This window comes from Meles meles, chromosome 14 (genome assembly GCF_922984935.1).
Source record: "Meles meles chromosome 14, mMelMel3.1 paternal haplotype, whole genome shotgun sequence".
Classification (NCBI taxonomy): domain Eukaryota; kingdom Metazoa; phylum Chordata; class Mammalia; order Carnivora; family Mustelidae; genus Meles; species Meles meles.
Window position 1 is genome coordinate 7,043,726 of NC_060079.1, and position 7,569 is coordinate 7,051,294.

The window sequence follows — 7,569 nt, forward strand, 5'->3', positions numbered from 1 at the left end:
AAGTCCTGCTACCTACAAGTAGTGAGGAGGGGATCAGAGACAGCGAGGGACCTGGACAAGGACACTGGATGGGAGAATGGGGAGAAGATCACAGTGTGGGAAATGGGACCCCAAAGATCAGGAGACACCATGGCACCAGTTAGGAAGGGGTCTCTGATGTAGGGTAGAGAGATGAAATGACCACTGTCCCCCTCCAGGAGCTGGGGGTTTGATTTTAGAAAGAAAGAAAGAAAAGAAAAAAAGAAAAAGGTCTTTAGTAAGGGCTCTCATCTTAACAGTCATGTGGCTGAAAGCAGAAAAAATAGCACAGCTGTTGGTCATCCAGGAACTGACATGGTGGGGTTGGGACTCAGGTCAGGGGGAGATTCAGACAGATTTAAGGGATCTGGGGAGAAAGGAGTTGTGCTCAGGGAGACCGATGGGAAGGAAACGGAGAGGCAGCGAAGTACACCCCAGCTCCCTGCCAGCTGCTCCAAGCCAGGCTCGGATCTGTCTGGATTCCACTAGTTCAGATTCCACGGAGGTAGGCGGGTGCCTCACTAAACACAAGAGCCAGAGCCTCTGAGAGCTCCCACTCCTCACCGATATAAAATCGCAGCCTTTCCAAAGAAGCATCTTTACAGCAATGCCCTATTATGTGCCCTGTAACCCACAAGGGAAGGTGACAAGAGTCTTACTGGACACCTTCTGCATACCCGGCACCATCATCTTTGTTCAGCTCTATGGATACACTCTCCTCTGTGACATGTTTTATCTTTTCCTTTTCTAGCTTCCTTCAAATAATCCATGTGGAACCATCGGCCATCGGCTTATTTAAATCCTTTCTTCACTGTTTCTATTTTTAGCCTGTACATCTTCAAGGAAATAATGAGTTGTGTCTTCTTTTCGATCACTGTAGAATATAAAAAGCCTTTTTTTTTCCTTGTGCCTGTAGGATATTATCATGTCAGGAGTGCACACTCACGCAGCACTCTGCTAACTGCCCTCCATTCGTGCGTTTGCTCGATAAGCATTGATTCAGCACAAACCGTGTGCTGGATTCTGTGCACGTCAGGGGAGACAAAGCAAGGCGCTTCTAGCTCTCGAGGAATTCATAGACTACTAGTGGAGACACACTGGGAAAACCGACGCTATAGCTGGAACACAAGTAGGAGTGTCAGAGGAAAGTGTTGTTGAAGTGATGAAGAAGAGTGCCTTCCTAAAATAATACACAATGCCTCAGGAAACTGCCTGCCTCTTCCAGTTCAGGTATTTTAGATTTCAATGATCTTTTGTTATTGTTTTATTAGTTTTTCAAAATAAATAATCTTTATCTTTCTATCCAGCCCCTTATAGACCTCTTTAGACTCATGGCCTGTTAAATGTACAGTCTGTGCTCCCTGTTGGGCTCCCCACTCAGCAGGGAGTCTGCTCTGCATCTCCCTCTCCCTCTGCTCTTCCCCCCTTGCTCGTGCTCGCTCTCTAATAAATAAAGTCTTTATTTTTTTTATTTTTTAAGATTTTATTTATTTATTTGACAGAGAGAGAGAAAACTGCCAAGAGAGAGGGAGAAGCTGGCTCCCGCTGAGCAAGGAGCCCAATGTGGGACTGGATCCCAGAACCCTGGGATCATGACCTGAGCCAAGGGCAGACGCTTCACTGACTGAGCCATCCAGGTATCCCTAAATAAAATCTTTTTTTTTTTTAAATGTGCAATTTGTTATAACTTTCTTGGCATTTGACTTGAAATTGAAGAATCTTTCAACTGTGGGCACATTATAAAAAGTTAAGATTGTGCCCGCAGGCTTTCTTTGCTCTTAGATATCAATCTCACAGGTAATTTTGCAATATGCACTGTAGAACTGATACTAGTTTCCTTTGAAATCCTCTCGAATTGCACATGTTGGGAACCTGGCACTCTGGAAAACGTTTCAAGGCCCGATCGTGGTGCGCGCATGCGCACGTTTGCGCCCGTCTGTCTGTCTGTCTTCTTGGTGTGTGAATCTAAAGTCCGCTAGATTCTTTCACAAATACTAAGCCTCCTGCCCAGAATGTATAACTTAGGAATGTAGTCCATGACAGCTAACTGTTTTTAAAAGGATATGGGTTTTTTGTAAGAGGTTTCAGTCGATCTAAAAATACCAGTTGTAGGCCGGTGAGAAAAATCCCAGGATCACCTACAGCCGAGCAGGATATTGTTGGCGATTGACTTCTACTTTTGAAAAATGGAATCTGCTCTGAAGTTTGTGATTTCAGTTCATGGATGCGGTAAGTTCTCTGCTGCCCTGACAAGAGAAAGCTCTGGAGAGCATCAACCGAGTACCCTTACAATGACCTTGAGAACCGCTGCAGAGTGAGCGCCGCAGACCCTACTAGCCGCACCTGTGGAGGCACCACGAGCCTCCTTCCGGAAGCTGAGAAATCACACATTAGAAGTCCTCTCCTGTTTCTTTGTCTTTCAGGTGGACAAAAGGATACAAATTCAGTTAAAAAGTGTTTGTGGCCGGAATAAAGACAAAGCAATGAAAATGTAAAGTAAAACACATTGATTTGTACCATTTAACTAGCAATCGTGACACTTTTTGTCCATTAAATTGTACACAACATGTTCATGTTTCTATTTCCATCCCACTTACAACACTTGACATATTATAACTTTACCTCTTTGCTCATTGCCTCTCCCCTCCCACTATAATTAAGCCCCAGAAAAACAAACTTTTTGTCAATTTCACTCATTCTATCTCTGACTCCTAGAAGACTTGATAACTACTCAGAAAATATTTTGAATATTTTTCAATTTCAATTTCAAATATTTGAATATTTGAATTCTGAATTTCAAAATGTGGAACTTGAGCCTCGGTCTCCATGAACTTAGAAGGAGAAAGATGCTAAACGTCTCTGGCCATTCCCCTTGAATGTAGAGGATGTTCAGAAAGAAAGATGCTGAGCACCTAGCGGACATGTACATTTGTTTTCCAGCTGCAGTCACTAGTTAAGAAAAATACCAACAGGGGCGCCTGGGTGGCTCAGTGGTTTAAGCCTCTGCCTTCGGCTCAGGTCATGATCTCAGGGTCCTGGGATCGAGCACCGCATCGGGCTCTCTGCTCAGTGAGAAGCCTGTTTCTCCCTCTCTCTGCCTGCCTCTCTGCCTACTTGTGACCTCTCTCTCTGTCAACTAAATAAATAAAATAAAAAAAAAAAAAAAAAAGAAAAATACCAACAATGTAGACATAAAGAAGATCTCAGAACATAGGACCCACCGAGGATTCTCTGTGTCTCAGTACTGGATTGAAAAATCTGTGCAGCTTGGAGCACCTGGGTGGCTCAGTCATTAAGCTCAGGTCATGATCCAGGGTCCTGGGATTGAGCCCTGCCTTGGGAAGCCTGCTTCTCCCTCTCCCACCACCCCCTGCTTGTGTTTCCTCTCTCACTGTCTCTCTCTGTCAAATAAATAAATAAAACCTTTTAGAAAAAGGATGGGGGGAGAAAGAAAGAAAGAAAATTGTGCCAGATCCTGATCCCTGTGTTAAGTCATCTGAGATGACTAATTGTTAAAGGAAGCTGCATTTGATAATGGATTCAAGAGCAATAAATGTCATAGAGAGAAGACAAGGATGTGAAATGGAGAAAATTTCAACAGCTTTGAGTGTTGTGATTTGCAGATCAAATTCAGACTTGACATGTTCTGGAATGAGCAAGCACGCAGCTGTGGACCTGCTGCCAAGATCTCACCTCCTTGCAGCTCTGAGGTCCCCTGACTTTCAGGAGCTGTGTGAGGAGAGGCACAGTGGTTACTGTTCTCACAGCGCTTCCCACCCCAGCCCAGTCCGCAGGGAAACAAAGGCTGAGGGAGGAGAGAGGCTGAGGTGAGCCTGGAAAGATGTCATGTCTGCTACTTCATGCAAACAGCATTCCCCGATGTAGACAGCCTCAAAGCCACCCCGGAGTCCCAGAGAGGGGGAGGAAATGTTTTCAGATGAAGAAGGGCACAAGTCCACCTGATGGACTGAAGTGGCCAGTGAGAAACAGGGCACACTCTTCCTCGCCCCCAACCAGAAATCCCTGACAGCCTTGTACCCTAAACTTCCTTCTCCCATAGCAGGAGTCCCCTCCCCATCTGGTTCTCAGCCAAGAAGAGTCATAGGTGACCTTGGCTTCTTGCTCTTGGGAGATCTTCACCCTGAGTAAAGCTTCAGTGAGGCTAAATGGGCCGTGATATGACTCAAACCCCAGCCAGCCCACCAATGTCCTGTGCAGTGAATACATCCCTTAGGGTCTCACTCTGAACTTCCAATATGCTAAGCTCACTACGGTTTCTCTCATGAACAATTTCATGAAAAATTTACAGTTTCTCTCACTGCCAACCCTCTGTCAAGAAAACCCTCTAGCTCCCCCAACTACTGGGTTGGGTGACCTTTAGGACCACTACCAGGAAGCAGCCTCTGACCTCCCAGCCCAGGATCTCCTGCTCAGCCGAGCATCTCTGGCCTTGCTCCCACATAGCATTATTTTCACTGTTTAATGGCATGTTGGTTCACTTCTGTGCCTCCTTGCTCCCCAGGCTGAACTGCTTGAGGGGAGGAATTCCCCAGGGGGCATAGATCTGATATATACAAAGGTATCTAGTACATGGACTTTGAATGGCTACGTGAAAAGAGAAATATGTCCGTATAATTGTTAAGAAAATGCAGAAAAAGACCTTCCACAGATGTTTTTCAAGGATTTGAATTATGCCACGAAAGATGAGAATGGATTTGAGCAGGTAGAAATTGGAGAGGGGGCTCTAAGAGGAGAGAGCATGATAAGAAAGCCTGTATGGGGCTGCCCTCCTTGCCTCCCGCATCTCACCAGCTGTGTGTGGCCCTGAGCAAGTTACTAGCCCCTGTGCGCGCTGATTTCCATTTCTGTGAAATGAGAATAATGTTGGATATATTTCACAGTGTTCTGGGGATCGGATGAGATAACATTTGTTTTTGTTTTTGTTTTTTTCAAAGATTTTATTTATTTATTTGACAGAGAGCGATCACAAGTAGGCAGAGAGGCAGGCAAAGAGAGAGGGGGGAAGCAGGCTCCCCACTGAGCAGAGAGCCTGATGCAGAGCTCGATCCCAGGACCCTGGGATCATGACCCGAGCTGAAGGCAGAAGCTTAACCCACTGAGCCACCCAGGCACCTGAGATAACATTTGTTAAGGACAACGCTTGGGATAATAAGACTTTATGTAAATACACACGCACACACACACACACACACACACACACACATAATACTATTACAAGTACAAATTGGAAATGTAGCAGGAATTCAGAGACAGAAGAATGGAAAGTGATCCGCAATAGACTTGGCTGCTGCTGCTGCTTTTTTTGGGAGGTGTGCAGCCCAACATTCTAGATTTTTCTGACGATGCCACTTTCAAATAGAGTATTCCAATGTTTCCAATCTATTCCAAGATTTTGTTGAGAACAAGAGGGTTATTGTGCCATCATAAGGAAGTTACTGGATCTTTTCATTTAAGTTTCTAAAATAACCTGTATTTTGACACCAGGCAAAATTCCTCTCAAATTCATCCTTAATTGAAAAAAAGTCAGAGAACAGATAAATTATATAAGAGATAAACACATGTATACACATACACATTAGGGTAATAAGGGAAGCCAAATCATATTTCTCTAAAGATCATGGCTAAATGGAATATATACAATGGCTAAATTATTTTTTTAAGATTTTATTTATTTATTTATTTGAGAGAGAGAGAACATGACTGTGGGGAGGGGCAGAGGTAGAGAGAGATGCAGACTCCTGGTTAAGCAGAGGGAGCTGGACTCGGGGCTTGATCCCAGGACACTGGGATCATGACCTGAGCCGAAGGCAGACACTTAACCTACTGAGCCACCCAGGCACCACTAACTGGCTAAATTAAATTGTTGCAAACCCCATTTGTCATTTTTTTTCTTTAAATGTCCTGATTGAGGTAAGCCCCATTCACATATACATGGTCATAAAAATTACAAGAGAAAAATATACAATGTGGCTAGATGTAAATAAACAAGATTATAATAGTAGACATGTAGTGGAGGATAGAATGCCTACATTTTTATTAATACTTTCAGTTAAACCCTTGTTCCTTTGTTTTTTTTAGTCACTTGTATGTCAGTTTCTTACCCCTTTCTTCAGCTGTGTTCCTTTGAAAAATAAAAGAAAGTTACATAGAAGTAGTGTTGGTTGCCCTCCAGAGACCCATAACAATGATAAACCCAGAGGCCAGCACAATAAGAGGGAAAGTCAATGCCGTGGGCTGATCCAAAGCAGAACGCTAAGACATGCTCAGTTTTGGACCTGACCAGTCTAAGTCTGAGCATTGAAACTGGATTCTACTGTAATCTTGTTTTCCAAATCAGATAAGATCTCCCAGAGCCTGGGCACCCACCCCAAAAGCCCAGGTCCCCCTCCCGCTGTCCGGGGACCTGGACAGGGGCCATTAGTCTCTACTCATGGTAGACTGAGATGCCCCTGTCACCCTCTCGCCTACTCTTTGTAAAGCCCCAGAAAGAGCAGGCACATAGGTCAGCAAAAATCCAGCCAGCACGTACCAGCTTAAGACTTGAGGCCATTCCTTTGGTCATTGAGCCTTTTTCTAAAATAGGTACATACAGCAGGTATCTTAAGGATGTTTTCTACTCAAATGAAGAAATAACTTGGAAAAGAGAGAAAAATGAGTTGGAAGACGGGGATTCAAGGAGAAGAGCAGCAAAGGGAGGGCTGATGCAGGACGACAACAGATCCCTGGGAGCAGAGGGCAGTCAGTCCAGCCTGGGGCACCGGCGGGCCTCAAAGGAGCCTAGGGCACTCTGCACAGTGCCTGCCTCTATGCCAACTTTTAATGAGTGAACTCCTGGAGGATAAACCCCTGCAAAACAAAGGACTGAAGCAAGACAGAGGGAGACATGAGATCCACGGATGGGGAAATCATGGAGGAGAAGGGCAGAAAAAGCTAGATGCCAGCTGTAACACACTGGACAGCTGTCACCCCTACAGGAGGAGAGAGCCTTAAGGAGGGTGGTGGCCAAGGAACCCTGGAATTCCTTAGCGCTGGGAGACGCTATTGGAGAATATGAGGAAATCGGTAATTGATTGATAAGCCAGGGAATTATTGACTTCCAGAAAACAAAAAGTAAGGAAGGAAACCATCACGGTACACTAAATATTTAACTGTGATTAATAGTTGCATAAGCAGAAAAAAGTGGGCAGTAAACATAGATTTAATTTAAAATTATAACTATTTTGAGGGGCACTGGGCTGGCTCAGTTGGTAGAACATGTGACTCTTGATCTCTGAGTCGTAAGCTCAAGCCCCATGTTGGGTGTAGAGATTACTTGAAAATAAAAGCTTAAAAAATAAAAAATAAATTAAAAAGTTGTAACTATTTTGAGTGAAAGGAGAAGAAAAAGCAGAACATGATAGTGAATTAGAAGTATAGAAAGTCAAAAAATCGTGTTGACATTGATTCAGAAAACCAATATACATATGTTGTTTAGAACTCTGGGCATGTTGAAGTGTCAGAACAAACATCCTGAAGAGTTAAAACTCGCCT